Here is a 24,666-nt window from a genome sequence, read left to right on the forward strand (position 1 = left end):
AATCTCAGCAAATAATTCACGAAAATATGGGTGTAGATAGTCTCATATGCATTTTGGAATCCTCTAAATTTCACATATAAAACCAAGGCACTTACTTCCTGACATGAAATATGGTAGTCTTTATATTTTTTATTTCACTATTTAGGTGTAACTATTTCAAGCTGATATTTGGAATTCTCTGTATATCACTATTTAGATCTGCTAGCAGATGTACCTGCAAGCAATATGGAATTCTCTATATTTCACATATTAAAATGATGTCTTTTAAACATGAAATAAGGATTTTTGTTCATTTCAAATAAAAAACCAGGGTGCAGATTTTCTGACAAGACATATGATCCTTATATAGTTCAGATGTTGGTAATTTGATCTGGGTTCCTCTGCCTTTTCTAAAACCATCTTGAAAAGACAGAGGAATGAGAGATCAAATTGCTAACATCTGCTGGATCATTGGAAGAGCAAGAGAGTTCCAGAAAGACATCTATTTCTGTTTTATTGACTATGCCAAAGCCTTTGAGTGTGTGGATTACAATAAACTGTGGAAAATTCTGAAAGAAATGGGAATACTAGAGCACCTGACCTGTTTTTCAGAAACCTATATGTAGTTCAGAAAGCAATAGTTAGAACTGGACATGGAACAACAGAGTGGTTCCAAATAGAAAAAGGAATATATCAAGGTTGTATATTGTCACCCTGCTTATTTAACTTATATGCAGAGTACATCGTGAGAAACTCTGGGCAGGAAGAAGCACAAGCTAGATTCAAACTGCTGGGAGAAATATCAATAACCAGATATATGTTGATGACACCACCCTTATTGCAGAGAGTGAAGAGGAACTGAAAAGCCTCTTGTTGAAAATGAAAGAGGAGAGTGAAAAAGTTGGCTTACAGCTCAACTTTCAGAAAACTAAGATCGTGGCATTGGGTCCCATCACTTCATGGAAATAGATGGAGAAACAGTGGAAACAGCATCAGGCTTTACTTTGGGGGGGGGGGGCTCCAAAATCACTGAAGATGGTGATTGCGGACATGAAATTAAAAGACGCTTGCTCCTTGGAGGGAAAGTTATGACCAATCTAGGTAGCATATTAAAAAGCAGAGACATTACATTGCCAACAGAGGTCCGTCTAGTTAAGGCTATGATTTTTCCAGTGGTCATGAATGGATATGAGATCTGGACTGTGAAAAAGGCTGAGTGCTGAAGAATTTATGCTTTTGAACTGTGGTTTTGGAGAAGGGTCTTGAGAGTCCCTTCGACTGCAAGGAAATGCAACCAGTCTATCCTAGAGAGATCAGTCCTGGGTGTTCATTGGAAGGACTAATGTTGAAGCTGAAACGCCAATATTTTGCCACTTCATGAGAAGAGCTGACTCATTGGAAAAAACCCTGATGCTGGGAGGGATTGAGGGAAGGAGGAGAAGGGGATGACAGAGGATGAGATGACTGGACGGTATCACTGACTTAATCGACATGAGTTTGGGTAAACTCCGGGAGTTGGTGATTCACAGGAAGGCCTGGGGTGATGTGTTTCACAGGGTCACAAAGAGTGGGACACGACTGAGAGACTGAACTGATAGTTGATTTGAGAACTGGATGCGTTAATAAATATCAGATTTTCTTGTACCTACAGCCATCATGGGAATGTAATTCAACATATCAATATAACCGGTTAAAGATTTTTGTAAACCTAAATTCCTGTGAATGAAGAACTATTGTTTTTGAAATAAATAATAAAGAGGATTTAAAAGAGCACACAGATTGCCATTCATCCATAACAGAAATGCAAAGACGTTGTGTGACAAATATAATGAACATCTCAAAGACGTAATGCAATAGAATTAAATACAACAAATTAAAATCACTAGAATATATAAAATGCACAAATACTAGACAGAGTTGATTGTTCTGTCCCAACTCTTTTACGGTAATTTTTCTTTTGGGGAAAAATTTTCAATCTTCAGACATGCACATATGCAGCAAAATATAATGTACAGTCACTTTAATTTTTATTGCTGTTTTCTTAATAAGTGTGCTATGAATTTAGATATAGTTTTCTGAGATTTGCATTGCATTTCTCATTAAGGTGCATTTTCAATTCTACTTTTGACTTCCAAGATAATGTGAAATTCATTAAGAATAATGATGTTTAAAAAAGATTATTATATTTTAAAACTTATTATTATTATTTTTTGGAGTATACTTGCTTTATATTGTTTGGTTAGTTTCTCCCCTAAAGCAAAATTAGGGAAAGGTGCAGTCCTTCAGGTCATGAACACTAGTAAACAAGATAGTGACTAAACAGCAACCACACATATATCTCCATGTTTTTGACTTCTTTCTAAATCTGGTCACCACAGTGCCTTAAGTAGGCTTCCCTGTGCTGTACATATAGATCAAAAGTATATATGCTTCTGTTGTAATCTCCCAGTTGCTACGACCACCAGGCATTACATCCTTGATAACGGTGTATTTCTTCTCCATTGCTGTGTCCCTATCTATGCTTCTCATAGAGAATCATCTCTTCCAGTTTTACCTAGATCCCATATATTTGTGTTAATATGTGATATTTCTTTTCATCTTTTGTCTTAGCTTTATTGTGTCTGACACTGTCTCTGTCCTTCTACATCTATGCAATTTACCTCATTTCATTCCATCCTAAGACGATGGTATGTATTTACCAACTCATTTTATCCATTCCTGTCTAGATGAATGGATATTTCTGTTGCTTCCATGTGCTGCTATTGCAAATATTGCTGCCATCAATATTGAGGTTGTGTATCTTTTGGAATTATTATTTTCCTCATGAAAATTATTGGCAATTATTGGGATTTCTTGAACATATGGTAGCTTCATTCTTATTTCTAAATGAACCTTGTTCTATTCTCCATTTTAATCGATCATTGTGCCTTCCTAGCAACAGAACAGGGTTGTTTTGTCTACTTCACACCCTCGCCAGAATTAATTTTGTGTGGATTTTTTTTTTATATATAAGTATTCAGACAAATGTAAGTTGATACCCTCACTGAAGACTTTATTTCACTAACTCTTACAATTATTGATGCCGAGCATCTTTTCCATTATTGTTGGACGTCTGTATGTCTTCTTAGGAGAAATGTCTATTTTTTCATCTATTCATTTGTTCCAATTCGGTTGTTTGTTTTGCTATTATTGAGCAACATTAGGTGCTTCCATATTTTGGAGATTCTTCTGTTGTCATATCTTCAGTTGCAAATGTTTTACCCATAATGAGACTTCATTTTTGTCTTGATTATGGGTTGGCTGTGCTATATGTTTAAGTATTATTAGGTCTCTTTATTTAATTTTGGTTTTATTTTCATTTCAAAGTAGGTAGGCAAAAAAAAGTTGCTGCTGCATTTCATGTCACAATGTATTCTACCTATTTTTTCCTCAAATATTATTGATTTACAGTTTCTGGCCTTATATGTAGGTCTTTAATCCATCTTGAATTTGTCTTTTTCTATGGTGGCATCACTAACTCAATGGACATGAGTTTGAGTGAACTCCAGGAGTTGGTGATGGACAGGGAGACCTGGCATGCTATGATTCATGGGGTCGCAGAGAGTCGGACATGACTGAGCGAATGAACTGAACTGAACTGAAGGAGTGACTGAACTGAACTGCACTGAAAGGAGTGACTTAAGTTGATCCACTGGAGGAGTGAGTGGCTAACCACCCCCTTTATACTTGCAACGGGACTTCCACGAACTATATAAAAAGGCAGCATGGTATGACTCCAAAACATGATCACCCAGGATGGTAGGTGCCAAATATGCTGCTTGGGAGGAGCAGAGGGTACTAACTAATGTTTCCAGAAAGCAACAAATGGTTGCCCCCAAATGGAAATAAACCTCATTGTTCATGTGTCTGGTGATGAAAGTAAAATGGAAAGCTATAAAGAACAGTATTTCAGGGCAATCTGGAATGTTAGATCCATGAACAATTTAAATTGAATGTGGTATAATAGGAGACGGCAATAGCCAACTCATTACATAAAACCTGATTCCGGGGAAGATTGAAGGGAATAAGAGAAGGGGAAAAGAAGGATGAAATGACTGGATGGTATCACCTAGGCAATGCATATGAACTCAGGAAAAGTCCAAGAGGTGGTGAGGGACAGCAAGGACTGGCACGTTGCAGTTCATGGCATCCCAAAAAGTCAGACACAACTCGGTCACAGAAGAATAACCAGGTACTGTTCTAACTGTAATCTTTTAGCTGTCCAGTTTTCCAGCTTAACTTGTCAAATATATTATCTTCTTGCCATTGCATATTGTTGCTTTCTTTGTCATAGATTAGGTGATCCTTTGGGAAAGAGATTGTTTTAGGGTTTACTATCTGTTCCATTTGCTTTAATCCCAATATCGTGCCCATTACAAGCCAGGTTGAAAATTAAAAGTTTTTGTATAGACTGAAGTGAGGAAACCTGAGTCCTGCAGATCAGTTTTTCTTTCTTCAGTTTGCATGGTTATTCAAAGTCTTTGTGTTTCCATCAAGTTGTAAAGACTTTCTGTTGTTCTGTTTCTGTGAAAACTGTCGTTGGTAATTTAATATGGATGACATTGAATCTGTAACCTCGTTTTTTTTTTTAATTTTTAATATTTTTCATTTTTATTAATACAGAATATACTAACAGTAAGTTATCTTTCAATATAATCAAGGTTACAAATAAACTGTTACTAACCAATAAACATGAGTTTAAGTGTACTCCGGGAGTTGGTGATGGACAGGGAGGCCTGGCGTTCTGTGATTCATGGGGTCGCGGAGACTCGGACACGACTGAGCGACTGAACTGAACTGAACTGAACTGAACTGAACCAATAAACAAATAATAGTCACTTGACTCTTCTCTTGGTTGAATAATTCTCTATTAGGTAGTACAGTTATTTTTACCAATTTATTTTTAAACTGCTTTATGATTTCAAAGAAATTTCTTAGTCTTTACTTATTAAATAATTCCGTCAATTTGGAACTTCATATATCACAATTATTTCCAGCAAGTTAATGCATTCTTCAATACTTCCTACTCAACCTAGTTGTCTTAAAATGCATTCTGATTCTTTGAAAGCTGAGTATGACATCAGTGTTTCCAAAAGGTGAGCATAAAGCCCATAAGAAAGAAATGTTTTCCTTCCTTCCCCCAGTCACAGAGGCCATATGAGTGTTGCACATTCTTCATATTTAGCAACAGGAATCCCTTACAACTCAAATGGCAGCAGACAAGGGAGAACTTAGGCCATCAATGTACTTGTAAAACAGATAAAACTCCAAATGTATTTTAAGATTCCATCTTCACCACAGATGACAAAGGGTTGGCGAGGCTCTTCGACTTTTCTGTAGCAGCAATCCTGGTCCCCCAGTTAGAAAAAGAAACGCAGGATGGCAGTCCTTCTTAAACAGCACAAACTCAATGTAACCTCGTTTTTATAGTGTAGCTAGTTTCACATATTGATTTTTATAGTCCAAATAATAGTATATCTCTCATTCCATTTGTGTCGTCTATGATTTGTCTCATCCATACCTTACTCTTTTCGGGCCACAAGTATTTTCTCTGGTTCGACAGGTTCATTTTCAAGGATTTTATTTTTCTTGTTACAATGGTGAATCAGATTGTTTCCTTAATTTTTGTTTTTTGTTTTCTCTTGTTATTTATAGGAATGCAGGTGATTTTTTCCTGTTTATTTCTTTACCCAACCACTTCCATATTAATTTTCTGGTGCAATCTTAGGAATCTCTGAAATATAACTTTTTTCAGCAAACAGTGACATTTTTACATCTTGTTTATCAGTTTTCTGGTATTATTTCCCCCTTCACTGATTGCTGTAGCTAGGAATCCCAAGATTATGTTGAATAACAGTGGTGAGAATGGCAAACTTTGTCTTTTTCACAAACTTAGGCAACATGCTTTCAGATTCCACCTCTGAAAAACATAGTAGTGCTGGGTTTATTCATACATGGCCTTTATTAAGTTGAAGATGATCCTCTCTGTTCCCACTTCTTGAACAGCTTTCATCATAAATGAGTCTTTAATTTTGTCAAAGGTGTTTTCTACATTGTACCTTAGATGTGTTCAAGAGCTCTACTTGGAAACGTTTACTATCTTTCATTGTTCTTTTCTTCTCTGGCCACCTGATGCAAAGTGCAGTCTCATTAGAGAATGCTCTGATAGTGGGAATAATTGAAGGTAAAAAGAGAAGTGTGTAACAGATGATGAGAGGGTTAGATAGCATCACAAACCCTATGGACATGAGTCTGAACAAATTCTGGGAAATAGGGAAGGTCAGACTGACGGGACACAGTCCATGGGGTGGCAAAGGGATGGGCATGAATAACTGAACAACAATAGCAAAACATTCTTTCCTGTTATTGACAGTAGTAGTTATCCATGATTACTTCATTTTCTATCTTGCCATACCCTATCTATATCTCAGTTGCACTACTTTCACCACGTACCATGAAAAGATACAGCCATGTTTGTTGCTATTACTGTCCCCCAAATGGACCAAAGTATACGTGATTTCTCAACTACACATGATCCAATGGTCTCCTAACCATTCTCCAGCATCCATTTATGTTCCTTAAAATCTCTCTACCTTGCTATAGACAGAGAAAATTGTCACTCATTAGAGAAGCCATGCGATAGAAAGCAAGTTCTTGAGAATAAATACCCTTTCAGGCTTCTGTATTCTAACTTTGTCTCCGTCTTCACATTGTTCGCTTAAGTCTCATTTCTTAAATCACACTGAAGTTTCATTGTGTTCTGTTCTTCTCAGTCTCACTGTGCAGACACTGTTCCGTTTTTATTGATTTTTCTTTTTAATTAATGTCTATGAGATCTTATTTTAAATTCCTCAGTAAACTACTTTTCACTTTACAGATCATTTTGAGATTTTAATTTTAGATTGACCTTTTTGATGAGCTTTGATAGACTGTCCTCTCTAAAAGGAATAAATTATGACAACCCACATCTATTTTAGCTTGTGATTCTACTCGCCTCTATTCAGGATTAAAGGATTGTATTTGAGTAATACAACCTGAATGGGAGTGCATCATAGTCACTGAGTTATGCCCAACTCTGCAAACTCAAGGACTGCAGCCCAACAAACTCGATTGCCCATGGATATTCCAGGAAATTATATTGGAGTGGATTGCTATTTCCTTCTCCAGGGCAACAAGAATACTGGAACTATAAAGAAATATATTTTTTCAGCTTAGAAATCTTAATAAATTCTGAATTTACAGAGATAATTCATACCAAAGAAAAAGAGTATCTTGATTGCAAGTTAAAATCACCAACGTTTGCTGTCTATCCCACAATCAGGTGTAAAAAAAGCATTAGCATATCTGAAAAGCATATTTTTCGATTATTAATATGACTAAGGAATATAAAAAAAAAAAGCAAAAAGAAATCTCAGAGATCTATATCATGGTTAGTAAATAGAGGTATATAATGGCATTTCTCTTCAAGAGAAATTTAGGCTAGAATATGAATCTTTCTCACTTTTTTTTTTCTTGATAAATATTATTTGGCATTCCCGGTCAGAGTTTTTCATCAGGATCCCTTCAATCAGGGTCCATACTTGTTTTTCTAGTGAATTATTGGTGGGTGCTTTCAGGAAAAATGAAATGAGGGAAGCAAGATACATCAGAGTGAAACTAAATCCAATCTCAAGTGGAGGTGAAATCTCACTGGGTGCAGAATTTTCTACATCAAATGTGTAATTGTGTATATTTTACATATGAACGTCCTAGTGCAGATTTTCATCTTCATATATGGAATTCTCGATATATCATGTATGAAAATCTGAGTGAAAGTCTTCTGACAACACATGAAAATTTGCATATTTGGAATGCAAGGATTCTTCTATATTCGCAAATCAATATAATACCCACATTAAAAAAATGAAAAATAAAAACCATATGATTATCTAAATAGATGCAGAGAAAGCCTTTGACAAAATTCAACATCCATTTATGATAAAAGCCATCCAGAACGTGGGAATAGAAGGAACATTCCTCAACATAATAAAAGCTACATACTGCAAACCCACAGCAAACATTATCCTCAATGGTGAAAAATTGAAAGTGTTTCCCCTAAAGTCAGGAACAAGAAAAGGGTCACCACTCTCACCACTACTATTCAACATAATCTTGGAAGTTTTGGTCACAGCAATCAGCGCAAAAAAAGACATAAAAGGAATCCAAATTGGAAAAGAAATAAAACTGTCACTGTCTACAGATAACATGATCCTCTACACAGAAAACCCTAAAGAGTTAACCAGGAAACCACTAGAAGTAATGAATACAGTAAAGTTGAGGATATAAAATCAACACACAGAAATCTCTTGCATTCCTATACACTAATAATGAGAAAATAGAGAAGTTAAGGAGATAATTCCATTCAACATTGTAATGGAAAGAATAAAAAACTTAGGAATGTATCTATCTAAAGAAACAAACAAAAAATAAACTATATATAGAAAACTATAAAACACTGGTGAAAGAAATCAGACAGGACACTATTAGATGGAAAAATATTTCCTGTTCATGAATTGGAAGAATAAATATTGTGAAAATGAATATATTATCCAAAGTAATTTATAGGTTCGATGCAATCCTTATCAAGCTAACAACAGTATTTTTCACAGAGCTAGCAAAAATAATTTCACAATTAGTATGGAAAAACATAAAACCTCGAATAGCCAAAGTAATCTTGAGAAAGATGACTGGAACTGGGGGAATCAACAAGCTGGACTTAAGGCCCTACTACAAAGTCCCAGTCATCAAGACAGTTTGATACTGGTATAAAGACAGAAATATAGATCAATGGAACAAAATAGAAAGCCCAGAGATAAATCTATGCACCTGTGACACCTATCTTTGACAAAGGAGGCAAGAATATTCAAAGGAGAAAAGACAATCTCCTTAACAAGTGATGCTTGGAATACTGGTCAACCACTTGTAAAAGAATGAAACTAGAACACTCCCTAACCCCATACACAAAAATAAACTCAAAATGGATTAAAGATATAAATGTAAGACCAGAAACTATAACACTCCTAGAGGAGAACATAGGCAAAACACTCTCCGACATAAATCACATCAGGATCCTCCATGATCCACCTCCCAGAATATTGGAAATAAAACAAAAAATAAACAAATGGGACCTAATTAAACTTAAAAGCTTCTGCACAGCAAAGAAAACTATAAGCAGGGTGAAAAGACAGCCTTCAGAATGGAAGAAAATAATAGCAAATGAAGCAACTGACAAAGAATTAATCTGAAACATATACAACCAGCTCCTGAACTCAATTTCAGAAAAATAAATGGCCCAATCAAAATATGGGCCAGAGAACTAAACAGAGATTTCTACAAAGAAGACATACAGATGGCTAACAAACACATGAAAAAATGCTCAACATCACTCAGAGAAATGCAGTACAAAACCACAATGACGTACCATTTCATGCCAGTCAGAATGGCTGCTGTCCAAAAGTCTACAAGTAAAAAATGCTGCAGAGGGTGTGGAGAAAAGGGAACCCTTTTACACTTTTGGTGGGAATGCAAACTAGTACAACCACTATGGAGAACAGTGTGGAGATTCCCTAAAAACTGGAAATAGAACTTCCATACGACCCAGCAATCCCACTGCTGGGCATATACACCGAGGAAACCAGAATTGAAAGAGACTCATGCAATCCAATGTTGATCGCAGCACTGTTTATTAAAGCCAGGATGTGGAGGCAACCTGGATGTCCATCTGCAGATGAATGGATAAGAAAGTTACGGTACATATACACGATGAAATATTACTCAGCCATGAAAAAGAATGCATTTGAATGAGTTCTAATGAGGTGGATGAAACTGGAGCCTATTATACAGAGCGAAGTAAGCCAGAATGAAAAACATCATTACAGTATACTAATGCATATAAATGGAATTTAGAAAAATGATAAGGATAACCCTGTACACGAGACAGCAAAAGAGACACACATGTATAGAACAGTCTTTTGGACTCTGTGGGAGAGGGCAATGGTGGGATGATTTGGGGGAATGACATTGAAACATATATATTATCATATATGAAATGAATCACAAATCCAGGTTTGATGCATGATACAGAATGCTCAGGGCTGGTGCACTGGGATGAACCAGAGGGATGGGACGGGAAGGGATGAGGGAGGAGGGTTCAAGATGGGGAACACAGGCACACCAGGGGCAGATTCAAGGCAATATATGGCAAAACCAATACAATAATATAAAGTAAAAATAATAATAATAATAAAATAGAAAAAGAAATGTGGTGTATTCCAGATAGTCAGATTTTCACATGTGCAATAATGAAAAATGCATATTTCTCATTAGAAACTTAGTGCCAAGATGTTGGCATATGAAATATACAAAATTCCACATAACATGTTGGTCTATCTGCGAGCAGATGTTCATATGTGAAATACAGACTATTCTTTAATTCATTATGGAAATTATGAGACTCCATTTTCAATATGAAGTGCAGATGCTTCCCAACTTCACTTAAGAAAATCTGTGATTGCATTGCCATATGTAATATTCAGAGAAAGCCATTTTTCATAACATTCTGCACCAGGATTTTCATCTGTGTAGCAGAGAGAATATCGTATTTCATACAGGAATTATTGAACTTAGATTAACATACATGAACTTAGAAAATTCCATGATCCAGGGACCACTAGTCACTCCCAGGTTTCCAAGTGTGAAATATAAGGATTCTACCTTTCATGTTGGAAAATCAGCACCAATATTTTCTTATGTGGACTGTAAAAAATTCTACATTTCATGATGGAACATTTTTACACAACATTCATCATACAGGAGAACCAGTTAGTTGTTTTTCTTATGTGAATATCAACATAAAATTTTGTGTGTAAACATACAGAAAAAATGTCATGCTATATGTAAAATACACAGAGTTGCATTTGGGATGACTGATTTTAGAGTTTTGCCTATGAAATATAAACATTTCCAAATTTCATCTAAATTTTTAATTTTTGCCTAAATTTTTATTTTTTGCCTAAATTTTCATGTGTGAAATACCGAGAATGTTATAGGTCATGGAGGAAAAGAAAATCTAACCCACTTTTTAAATGTGAAAGAGTACTCCATTTTTCATGAAGGATAAGGTATGTCCAGATCCTCACATGTTAGTTACACACAAGGATGTTATATTTCTTGTTCAACAGAAATACTATGCCCAGGATTTAATATAATGAATTTATAAAATGTCATGTTTCAGTAGAGAATCTGTCCCCAGATTTTCTCATGCAAAACATAGAGAAGTCTTTATTTTTTATAAGGTAATTTGTGTCCAGGTTTTCTCATACTGAACACAGAGATTTCCATAATTCATGTAGGAAAATCAGAGTGCAGCTTTTCATGTGTCATGTTGAAGAGTCTGCATATTTCATGTAAGATAAAATGTGTTCAAAATTTCATATGTGAAATATACAGTATTCCATGTCTCAGGTAGTATGTCTGATACCCAGTTATTCATATTTAAAATGTATAGAATTCAATATTCCGTGCTAAAATTGCAGCTCAGTTGTTCATATATCAAGCGCAGAAAATTCCAAATTTCTATAATTAAACGTTGTGTGCAGTTTTTCAAATGTGAAATAGTGTTTATTCCATAATTTATTAGAATAACATGCCCTCAACCCTCAGATTACCAAATTAAAAATATAGGAAAGTCACACTTCAAGCTTGAAAATATGAAGTGATATTTTCATATACAAAATATCGAAGGTCCATAATATACATATGAATATCTTTGTGCAGTCCTGCTTATAAGCATTCAGACTTTCTAATTACATGTTTGAAAATGTATCCACATTTTCTCCTATTAAAAATAAAACAAAACACAAAAGTGTATTTCAGGTCTCAACAATGAACCTATAATGCTACATGTGAAATTCACAGTTCATATGTCAGATGAAAAAAATCACCAGCTTTTCTTATTCCAAATATGCAAAGTTTCATGTGTTGTCAGAAAACATTCATTCAGATTTTCATATTTGATGTATCAAGAATTTCATAATGAAGATGAAAATCTTCACTAGTATGCTCATACATAAAATATACATAATTACACATGAGTTGGTGATGGACTGGGAGGCCTGTCAAGTTGTGATTCATGGGGTCACAAAGAGTCAGACATGACTGAGCAACTGAACTGACCTGAACTGAACTGACACATTTGATGTAGAAATTCTACACACAGTGCAATTTTGCCTCCACTTGAGATTAGATTTATTTTCACTCTGCTGTGTCTTGTTTCCCTCATTCCATTTCTTCCAAAAAACCTCACCAATAATTCACTTGAAAAGCAAGTATGGACCCTGATTTAAGGGATCTTGATGAAAATTTATCACTAGGAATGCCAAATATCATTCACCAAGTAAAAGAAAGAGGGAAAGTTTAACAATCTAGCCACAATTTCTCCTGAAGAAAAATGCCATTATTTGCCTCTATTTACTATCTATGATATAGATCTCTGATATTTATTTTTGCTTTTTTTTAATATTCCTTAGCCATTTTAATAATTGAAAATTATGATTTTCAGAGAAGCTATTGATTTTTTCTACACCTGATTGTGGGATAGACAACAAAAATTGGTTATTTTAACTTGCAATCAAGTTACTTTTACTCTTTTTAGGGAATTAACTCTTCAAGTTCAGAATTTATTAAATTTTATACGTTAAAATTTTCATCTCTTATTTCCATTGTTCATATTGTGCTGCAGAAGGGCAACCCACTCCAGTATCTTAACTGGAAAAGCCCATGGATTGATGATCCTGTTGGGCTGCAGTCCATGAGGTTGCAGAGTTGGGCATGACTCAGTGACTAAGTTTCACATCCATTCAGGTTGTATTATTCAAATACAGTCCTTTACTCCTGAATACAGGTGAGTAAATCACAAGCTGAAAGAGATGTGTGTTGTCATAATTTATTCCTTTTGGAGAGGACAGTCTATAAAGGCACATCAGTTAGGTTAATCTAAAATTAAAATCTCAAAATGATCTGTAAAGTGAAAACAAGTTTCCAGAGGAATTTAAAATAACATCTCATTCAGTTCAGTTCAGTTCAGTTCAGTCTCTCAGTCGTGTCTGACTCTCCGCAACCCCATGAATCACAGCACGCCAGGCCTCCCTGTCCATCATCAACTCCCGGAGGTCACTCAAACTCATGTCCACAGAGTCGGTGATGCCATCCAGCCATCTCATTCTCCGTCGTCCCCTTCTCCTCCCGCCCCCAACCTTTCCCAGCATCAGGTCTTGTCCAGTGAGTCAACTCGTCGCATGAGGTGGCCAAAGTATTGCAGTTTCAGCTTTAGCATCAGTCCCTCCAATGAACATCCAGGATCGATCTCCTTTAGAATGGACTGGTTGGATCTTCTTGCAGTATAATGGACTCTCAAGAGTCTTCTCCAACACCACAGTTCAAAAGCATCTATTCTTCGGCAATCAGCTTTCTTCACAGTCCAACTCTCACATCCATACATGACCACGGGAAAAACCATTGCCTTGACTAGACGGACCTTGGTTGGCAAAGTAATGTCTCTGCTTTTTAATATATTATCAAGTTTGGTCATAACTTTCCTTCCAAGGAGAAAGTGTCTTTTAATTTCATGGCTGCAATCAGCATCTGCAGTGATTTTGGAGCCCAAAAAAATGAAGTCTGACACTGTTTCCACTGTTTTTCCATCTATTTCCCATGAAGTGATGGGACCAGATACATCTCATAGACATTAATAAAAAAGGAAAATCAAGGAAAACAGAAGAACAGTGTCTGCACAGATAGTGAGACTGAGAAGAGGAGAACACAGACTGAAACTTCAGTGTGACTGAAGAAATGAGACTTAAAAGAACAATGTGAAGACTGAGACAAAGTTAGAATATTGAATCCTGAAAAGGTATTTATTCTCAAGAACTTGCTTTCTATCCTATTGCTTCGCTAGTGAGAGACAATTTTCTCTGTCTATAGCAAGGTAGAGATTTCTGAGGAAAATAAATGGATGCTGGAGAATGTTTAGGAGACCATTGGATCATGTACAGTTGAGAAATCACATATACTTTGGTCCATTTAGGGGACAGCATTAGCAATAAACATGGCTGAATCTTTGCATGGCACGTGGTGAAAGTACTGCAACTGAGATATAGATAGGGTATGGCGAGATAGAAAATGAAGTAGTCACGGATATCTACTACTGTCAATAACAGGAAAGAATTTTTTGCTATTGTTGTTCAGTCAGTTATTCATGCCCATCACTTTGCCACCCCATGGACTGTGTCCAATCAGTCTGACCTTCCCTATCTCCCAGAATTTGTTCAGACTCATGTCCACAGGGTTTGTGATGTTATCTAACTCTCTCATCATCTGCTACCCACTTCTCTTTTTACCTTCAATTCCATCACTTCATGGGAAGTAGATGGAAACTGCAGATGCTGATTGCATCCATGAAATTAAAAGACACTTACTCCTTGGAAGGAAAGTTATGACCAACTTAGATAGTATATTACAAAGCACAGACATTACTTTGCCAACAAATGTCCATCTAGTCAAGGCTATGATTTTTCCCATGGTCATGTATGGATGTGAGATTTGGACTGTGAAGAAAGCTGATCTCTGAAGAATTGATGTTTTTGAACTGTGGTGCTGGAGAAGATTCTTGAGATTCACTTGGACTGCAAGGAGATCCAACAAATCCATTCTAAAGGAGATCAATCCTGGGTGTTCATTGGAAGGACTGATGCTGAAGCTGAAGCTGCAGTACTTTGGCCATCTCATGCGACGAGTTGACTCACTGGAAAAGACTCTGATGCTGGGAAAGGTTGGGGGCGGGAGGAGAAGGGGACGATGGGGAATGAGATGGCTGGATGGCATCACCGACTCTGTGGACATGAGTTTGAGTGAACTCTGGGAGTTGATGATGGACAGGGAGGCCTGGCGTGCTGTGATTCATGGGGTCGCAGAGTGTAGACCACGACTGAGCGACTGAACTGAACTGAACTGAACTGATTCCCAGTATCAGGGCACTAGTTAATGAGACAGCACTTTGCATCAGGTGGCCAGATGAGAAAAGAACAATGAAAGTTAATAAACGTTTCTAAGGAGAGCTGTTGAACACATCTAAGACACAGATGCAGAAAGCACCTTGGACAAAATTAAACACTTATTTATGAAAAACCCTGTGCAGGAAGTGGGAACAGAGAGGATCATCTTCATCTTAATAAAGGCCATGTATGGATAAACCCACCACTAAAATGCTTCTCATAGGGGAAAACTGAAAATATTTTGCCTAAGATCATGAGAAAGTTAAAGTTTGCCGCTCTCACCACTGTTACTCAAAATAATCTTGGGTTTGTTAGCTACAGCAATCAGTGAAGAAGAAGAAGAAAAAAAAAATTACCAGCTAACTGAAAAATAAGAGTCACTGTTTTTCGACACAATTTATTATGTCACAGAATCCTAAGATGTCACCAGAAAATTAACAACAGTGACTTTAGGAAAGTTGTTGGATTAAAGAAAAATAAACAGGAAACTGTCTCCTGCATTCCTATACATAACAAGAGAAAACCAAAAACAAAAATTAAGGAAATAATCTGATTCACCATTGTAACAGGAAAAATGAAATACTTGGGAATAATCCTGCCTAAACTGAAAAAGGACTTTTGTGACAGAAATAATAAGGTATGGATGAGACAAATAAAAATAATAAGCCCTTTGGAGAGGGTGCAGAGAAAACGTAACTCTCTTACATTGTTGGTGGGAATGCAAACTTGTACAGCCACTGTGGAGAACAGGGTGGAGATTCCTTAAAAAAACTGGAAAATAGGACTTCCATATGACAGATCAATTCCACTGCTGAGGATACACACCGAGGAAACCAGAATTAAGAAAGTGATTTGTACCCCACTGTTCATTGCAGCACTGCTAACAACCACCAGGACATGGAAGCAACTGAGATAGCCATCGGCAGACAAATGAATAAGAAAGCTCTGGTACATATACACAATGGAATACTCAGTTCACTTCAGTTCAGTCACTCATTCGTGTCCGACTCTCTGCAACCCCATGAATCACAGCATGCCAGGACTCCTTGTCCATCACCAACTCCCGAAATTCACTCAAGGTCAATCTAGTCAAGGCTGTGGTTTTTCCTGTGGTTATGTATGGATGTGAGAGTTGGACTGTGAAGAAAACTGATTGCCCAAAAAATTATGCTTTTGAACTCTGGTTTTTTAGAAAACTCTTGAGAGTCCCTTGTACTGAAAGGAGATCCAACCAGCCCATTCTAAAGAAGATCAATCCTGGGTGTACATTGGAAGGACTGATGCTAAAGCTGAAACTGCAATACTTTGGCCACCTCATGCGGCGAGTTGACTCACTGAAAAAATAAAATAAAATATTACTCAGCTATTAAAAACAATGCATTTGAATCAGTTCTAATGAGGTGAATGAAACTAGAGCCTATTATACAGAGTGAATTAAGTCGGAGAGGAAAACAGCGATAGAGAATATTAACACAAATAGAATTTAGAAAAATGGTAACAATGAGCCCGTATTTGAGACTGCAAAATGGACACAGATGTAAAAAACAGACTTTTGGACTCTGTGGGAGCAGGCAAGGGTGGGATGGTTTGAGAGAATAACATTGAAATATGTATATTACCATACGTGAAATTGATCACAAGTCCAGGTTTGATGCATGAGACAGGGTGCTCAGGGCTGGTGTAATGGAATGACCCTGAGGGATGGGATGGAGAGGGAAGTGGGAGGGAGTTCAGGATGGAGAACACATGTACACCCATGGTTGATTCATGTCAATGAATGGCAAAAACCACTACAATATTGTCAAGTAATCAGCCTTCAATTATAATAGATACTTTTTTTTTAAGAAAGGTGACAGAAATGAAATAAGAGCTATACTATTTTGGGGGCTTTAGAATTCAATAGGTGAAAATGGCTACACTACGAAAAGGAGTTTGCAAATTCAGTGTCATCCCTATTAAAGTACCAATGACATTTTTCACAGAATAGAACCAAAAAGAAAAATATTTACAACTTGATGGAAACACAAAGATTTGAATAACCATGCAAACTTGGGAAAGAGAAACTGAGCTGCAGGACTCAGGTTTCCTCGCTTCAGTCTATACAAAAAACATATAGTTTTGAAAATGCCATGCAATTAGCACAATATTGGGATTAAAGCCAATGGAACAGATAGAAAACACTAAAATAATCTCTTCCAATGATCACCTAATCTTTGACAAAGGAGGCAACAATATTCAATGGCAAGAAGATAATATATTTGACAAGTTAAGCTGGAAAATCCGGACAGCTATAAGTATTAGAATACAGTTAGAACACGACCTGGTTATTCTTCTGTGGCTGAATCATGTCTGACTTTTTAGGATGCCGTGAACTGCAGCATGCCAGTCTTTCCTGTCCCTCACCACCTCTTGGAGTTTGCCAGAGTTCATATCTATTGCATAGGTGATGCCATCCAATCATCTCATCTTTGTTTTCCCCTTCTCCTGCTGCCTTCAATCTTTCCCAGAACCAGGATCTTTTTCAAAGCGTTGGCTGTTGCCATCTCCTGTTATATCTCATTCAATTTAAATTGTTCATGGATCTAACATTCTAGGTTGCCCTGCAATACTGTTTTTTACAGCATTTCATTTTACTTCCATCTCCAGACATATATACATTGAGGCTTATTTCCATTTTGGGGCAACCACTTACTGCTTTCTGGAAACGTTAGTTATTAACCTCTGCTTCTCTCAAGTAGCATATTAGGTATCTACCATCCTGGGAGACTCATTTTTTGGTATTGCACATTGTTGCCTTTTTATACACTTTATAGAGGTGCCATAGCAAGAATAATGGGGTGGTGTGCCATTCCCTGCTCCATTGGATCACATTTAGTCACTTCTTAGCACCATAGAATAAGACAAATTCAAGATGGATTAAAGACCTACTTATAAGTACAGAAACTGTAAATCAATAATATTTGAGAAAAGCATAGGTAGAATACATTGTGACATGGAATGCAGCATCAACTTTTTTTTTTTTTAACTACCTCCTTGGGAAATGAAAATAAAACCAAAAATACATAAAGAGACTTAACTAAACTTAAATATGTTGCACAGGAAACCAATAGGCAAGACAGAAATGAAGTCTCATTATGGGAAAAACATTTGCAACTGAAGATAATGACAACAGAAGAATCTCCAAAATATGGAAGCAGCTCATGTGGCTCAATAACAGCCAAATGAACAACCCAACTGAAAGAAATGAATAGGTGATGAAATAGACACTTCTCATAAGAAGATATACAGATGTCCAATAATATTTTTAAAAATGTTCAGCATCACTAACTGTGAGAGAAAGGGAAATAAAATCTTCAATGGTGGTATCAACTCACATGTGTCTGAATAACCATTATAAAAAATAATCAACACAAAAATTGCTAAGAGAGGGTTCTAAGTAAACAGAGCAATCCTGTACTGTTGTTAGGAATGCACATTGATAGATTACGATGGAGAAGAATATAGGGGATTGTTTAAAAATAAGAATGAAGCTACCATATGTTCAAGAAATCCAATAATTGTCAATAATTTTCATGAGGAAAATCATAATTCCAAAAGATGCACAACCTCAATATTGATGGCAGCATTATTTGCAATAGCAGGACATGGAAGCAACAGAAATATCCATTCATCTAGAGAGGAATGGATAAAATGAGTTGGGACATACATACCATAGTCTTAAGATGGAATGAAATCAGGTAAATTTCATAGATGCAGAAGGACAGAGACAGTGTCAGATACAATAAAGCTAAGACAAAAGAGGAAAAGAAATATCAGATATTAACACAAATATATGGGATCTAGGTAAAACTGGAATAGATGATTCTCTATGAGAAGCATAGATAGGGACACAGCAATGGAGAAGAAATATACGGTTATCAAGGATGTAATGCCTGGTGGTAGTAGGAATTAGGAGATTACAACAGACAAACATATACTTCTGATCTGTATTCACAGCACAGGGAAGTCTTAATGCACTGTGGTGACCAGATTTAGAAAGAAGTCAAAAACATGGAGATAGATGTATTGTTGCTGTTTAGTCACTACCTCCTTTACTAGACTTTATGACGCTAAGTACTGCAGCATTCCCTAAATTTGCTTTAGGGGAGAAACTAACAAAATAATGGAAAACAAGCATACTCCAAAAAAATTAAGTTTTACAAGCATATTAGCTTTTTTATAAACATCATTATTCTTAATGTTCACATTATCTTAGAAATGAAAAGTAGAACTGTAAATGTGTACACCTTAATGACAAATGCAATGCCAATATCGGAATACTACATCCAAATTCACAACACACTTATTAAGAAGACAGCAATAAAAATTGAAAGTGACTGTACATTATATTTTGCTTCACATGTGCATGTCTAAAGATTGAAAAATTTTCCCCAAAAGAAAAATTACCTTAAAAGAGTTGGGACAGAACCATGAACAATCTACTCTGTCTAGTTGACCCATCATATGTACTTGTGCATTTTGTATATTATAGTGTTTTAATTTTTATTGTATTTAATTCTATTGTATTGTTCTTTAAAATATTCATTATATTTGTCACACAACGTCTTTTACATGTTACCATATGTTATGAATGAATGACAATATACGTGCTCTTTCAAATCTCCTTTACTTATTTATTTTAAAAATGATAGTTCTTCATTCACAGGAATTTAAGCTTTACAAAATCTTTAAATGGTTATATTGATATGTTGAATTACATTCCCATGATGGCTGTAGGTACAAGAAAATCTGAATTTTATTAAGGCATCCAGTTTAAAGGTATCTTTCTCCAATCAACTATCACTTGAGTTCAGTTCAGTTGCTTAGTGGTGTCCGACTCTTTGCGACCCCATGAATGGCAGCACGCCTGGCCTCCCTGTCAATCACCAACACCTGCAGTCCACCGAGTTGATGATCCCCTCCAACCATCTAATCCACCATCTAATCCTCTGTCGTCCCCTTCTCTTCCTGCTCTCAATCTTCCCCAGCATCAGGGTCTTTTCAAATGAGTCAGCTCTTCGCATCTGAAGGCCAAAGTACTGCAGTTTCAGCTTTAACATCAGTCCTTAAAATGCACAACCAGGACAGATCTCCTTTAGAATGGACTGGTTGCATTTCCTGGAAGTCCAAGGGACTCTCAATAATCTTCTCCAACAACACAGTTCAAAAGAATCATTCTGCACTCGGCTTTCTTTATAGTCCAACTCTCAGATCCATGCACGACTACTGCAAAAACCATAGCCTTGACTAGACAGACCTTTGTTGGCAAAGTCATTCTCTGCTTTTTAATATCGTGTCTAGTTTGGTCATAACTTTTCTTCCAAAGAGTAAGCGCCTTTTAATTTCATGGCTGCAATTACGTTCTGCAGTGATTTTGGAGCCCAGAAAACCAAAGTCAGCCTCTGTTTCCACTGTTTCCCCATCTATTTGCCATGAAGTGATGGGACCAGTATCTGAATGTTGTTCTTTAAGCCAACTTTTTATTCTCTTCTTTCACGTTCATTAAGAGGTTATTAATTCTTCTTCACTTTCTGCCATAAGGGTGGTGTCATCTGCATATCTGACGTTATTGATATTTCTCCCTGCAATCTTGATTCCAGCTTATGTTTCCTACAGACCAGTGTTTCTCATGATGTAATTTGCATATAAGTTAAATAAGCAGGGTGAAATATACAGCTTTGATGTACTCCTTTTCCTGTTTGGAACCAAACTGTTGTTCCATGTCCAGTTCTATATATTGCTTCCTGACCTTCATACAAGTTTCTCCATATGCAATTCAGGTGGTCTTGTATTCACATATTTAAAAAAAAATTTACACAGTTCATTGTGATCCACAATTCAAAGGCTTTGGCATAGTCAATAAAGCAGAAACAGATGATTTCCTGGATTTCTCTTCTTTTACCGAAAACCGAGTAGATGTTGGCCATTTGATCTCTAGTTCCTCTGCCTTTTCTAAATCCACCTTGAACATCTGGAAATTCATGGTTCCCATGTTACTGATTCATGGCTTGGAAAATTTTAAGGAACACTTTAGTAGAGTGTGAGATGAGTGCAATTGTATTGTAGTTCAGCATTTTCTGCCATTGCTTTTCTTTGAGATTGGAGTGAAATCTGATATTTCCCAGCCCTGTGTCCACTGCTGAGTTTTGAAAGTTTGCCAGCATATTGCATGCATCACTTTCACAGCATCATTTTTCAGGATTTTAAATAGTTCAAATGGAATTCCATCATCTCCAGTATCTTTGTTCATAATGATGCTTCCTAAGGCCCACTAGACTTCACTTTCCAGGATGTCTGGTTCTAGGTGAGTAATTTCGTGATTATCTGGGTCATGAAGTGTTTTTTTTTTTTTTTTGTACAGTCCTTCTGTGTATTCTTGCCATCTCTTCTTAATCTCTTCTGCTTCTGTTAGGTCCCTACCATTTCTGAATGTTTCTGCTGCTTTCCCAGATAACCTACAATTACAGTAATAAGTCTTAGAGAATGCTGTTCTGGCATACTGTCTCGGGTCACACAGAGTTCCAGGCCCAGGGTACCACTTCCATTCAGATGCAGGCCAAGAGGAGTCACCCAGAGTCATGGCTCAGACACACACAAGTAGAGACATGCCCTGGCTTGGCTGGCACTGTGACTTTGGAGCGCGCCACTCCTGCCAGCCCACACGTCCCTCCACCCCATGGTTTTGCCTGTGCCCTCACCCATATTCCTCCTCCTGCTCCTGCTGCTTCTATTATCCTGAACAACCAACCCTAAGAAGCGGTAGTAAGGATATGACTTTGCCCCAGGAGCCAGGAATGCCCTCAATGATTCCACAAGCAACACTTTTCCTCTGATGGTTCTTCCACCTGAGCGGAGAGTAGGCCCTGCGGTAATTTTCACTCCCACAACTCAGCTTTACCTGCGGGAAAGCCAATGCCTCCACTGCACGAAGTGGGGGCAGTGGGAGCCAATCCCTCGGGGCTCCACGGCTTGGGTGTACCTGGTCCTGCTCCTCTGGGTCCTTTTCACGCTCTTGAAAGTACAGCAGCTCCTGTTCCTCGCCAACAGACACCAGGTTCACCTTCTCGATGATGTCTTCCACCAGTGGCTGGAGGTCTTGCCGGAACCCCACTATTTCTCCTTCCTGCAAAGTTTCTCCTTCCTCCACAGCCTCCATCCTGAAGAGGGTGACCACCTTGACTGGTGCCCCCTGACCCCCGCTCTCTGTAATGTCCCTGATGGCCCCACCGACCCGGCAGGTCGCAGGGCCCATGTGACATGAAAACCAGTCTCACAAGTAAGAAAATTCAGGCTCCTAAAAAACACTCCAGCCTTCCACTGGTCTTCCTTTCCTTGTTGCCCTTACCATGTTCCAGGTTTGTAAAGGTTGTGGGCCTGGAAGCACAGCAACTGGCTGACACAGCGGGCCCACAGGCTTCAATCACTCCCCACCAATTGATTACTTGTGGACACTACCAGAAGGGAAGGTGAGACACACAGCAAGATCATTTTGTCATCACCCATGCATAGTATGTTTGTGGGAAGGGCCTGGCTTCTACACGCTGACCTTCCAAACACTTCAAGAGCCAATCAAATGGAATTTAAAGGCATTTCCTCAGGGGCACTCTGGCTGCAATGAGCCTGTGCCCATCTCTGATCAACACAGTTCCGTTCAGTTCAGTCGCTCAGTTGTGTCCAACTCTCCGCGACCCCATGAATCACAGCATGCCAGACCTCTCTGTCCATCACCAACTACCGGAGTTCACATAAACTCATGTCCACAGAGTCGGTGATGCCATCCAGCCATCTCATTCTCTGTCGTCCCCTTCTCCTCCCGCCAGCAAACTTTCCCAGCACCAGAGTCTTTTCCAGTGAGTCAACTTGTCGCATGAGGTGGCCAAAGTATTGCACTTTCAGCTTTAGCATCAGTCCTACCAAAGAACACCCAGGTTTGATCTCCTTTAGAACGGACTGGTTGGATCTCCTTGCAGTCCAAGGGACTCTCAAGAGTCGTCTCCAAAACCACAGTTCAAAAGCATCAATTCTTCAGTGATCAGCTTTCTTCACAGTCCAACTCTCTCATCTATTCATGACCACGGGAAAAACCATAGCCTTGACTAGATGAACATTTATTGGTAAAGAAATGTCTCTGCTTTTTAATATACTATCTAGGTTGGTCATTACTTTCCTTCCAAGGAGTAAGCGTCTTTTAATTTCCTGGTTACAATCAGCATCAGCAGTGATTTTGGAGCCCAAAAATATAAAATCTGATACTGTTTCCATTGTTTTTCATCTATTTCCCATGAAGTGATGGGACCAGGTGCCAAGATCTTTGTTTTCTGAATGTTGAGCTTCAAGGCAACCTTTTCACTCTCCTCATTCGCTTTCATGAAGAGGTTTTGAGTTCCTCTTCACTTTCTGCCATAAGGGTTGTGTCATATGGATATCTTAGGTTATTGATATTTCTTCCAGCAATCTTGATTCCAACTTGTGTTTCTTCCAGTTCAGCGTTCCTCATAATGTATTCTGCATGTAAGTTAAATAAGCAAAGTGACAATATACAGCCTTGACGTACTCCTTTTCCTATTTGGCACCAGTCCGTTGTTCCATGTCCAGTTCTAACTGTTGCTTCCTGACCTGTATACAGGTTTCTCAAGAGGCAGGTCAGGTACCCTGGTATTCCCATCTCTTTCAGAATTTTCCACAATTTATTGTGATCCACAGAGTCAAAGGCTTTGGCATAGTCAATGAAGCAGAAATAGATGTTTTTCTGGAATTCTCTTGCTTTCTCCATGATCAAGCATATGTTGGCAATTTGATCTCTGGTGCGTGTGCCTTTTGTAAAACCTGATTGAACATCTGGGATTTCACGGTTCACATATTTCTGAAGCTTGGTTTCAAGGATTTTGAGCATGACTTTACTAGCGTGTGAGATGAGTGAAATTTTGCGGTAGTTTGAGCATTCTTTATTATTGCATTTCTTTGTGATTGGAATGAAGACTGACCTTTTCCAGTCCTGTGGCCACTGCTGAGTTTTCCAAATTTGCTGGCATATTGAGTGCAGCACTTTCACAGCATCATCGGAGCAGCTGTGAAGAGATATCCCATGCCCAAAGTAAGAGAAACCCAAATAAGACGGTAGGTATTTTGAGGGGACATCAGAGGGTAGACACACTGAAATTATGATCACAGGAAACTAGTCGATCTGATCACATGGACCACAGCCGAATGTGGTCCACTGGATAAGGGAATGGCAAATCACTTCAGTGTACTTGCCTTGAGGACCCCAGGAACAGCATCAAAGGGCAAAATGATAGGATACTGAATGAGGAATTCCCCAGGTCGGTAGGTGCCCAGTTTGCTACTGTATATCCATGGAGAAATAACTCTAGAAGAAATGAAGGTATGGAGCAAAAGCAAAACCAATACGCAGTTGTGGATGTGTCTGGTGATAGAAGCAAGCTCCAGTGCTGTAAAGAGCAATATTGCATAGGAACCTGAAATGTTAGGTCCATGAATCAAGGCAAATTGGAAGTGGTCA

This window comes from Moschus berezovskii, chromosome Y, assembly GCF_049115385.1.
Source record: "Moschus berezovskii isolate FMDL1 chromosome Y, NW_MosBer_1.0, whole genome shotgun sequence".
Lineage (NCBI taxonomy): Eukaryota > Metazoa > Chordata > Mammalia > Artiodactyla > Moschidae > Moschus > Moschus berezovskii.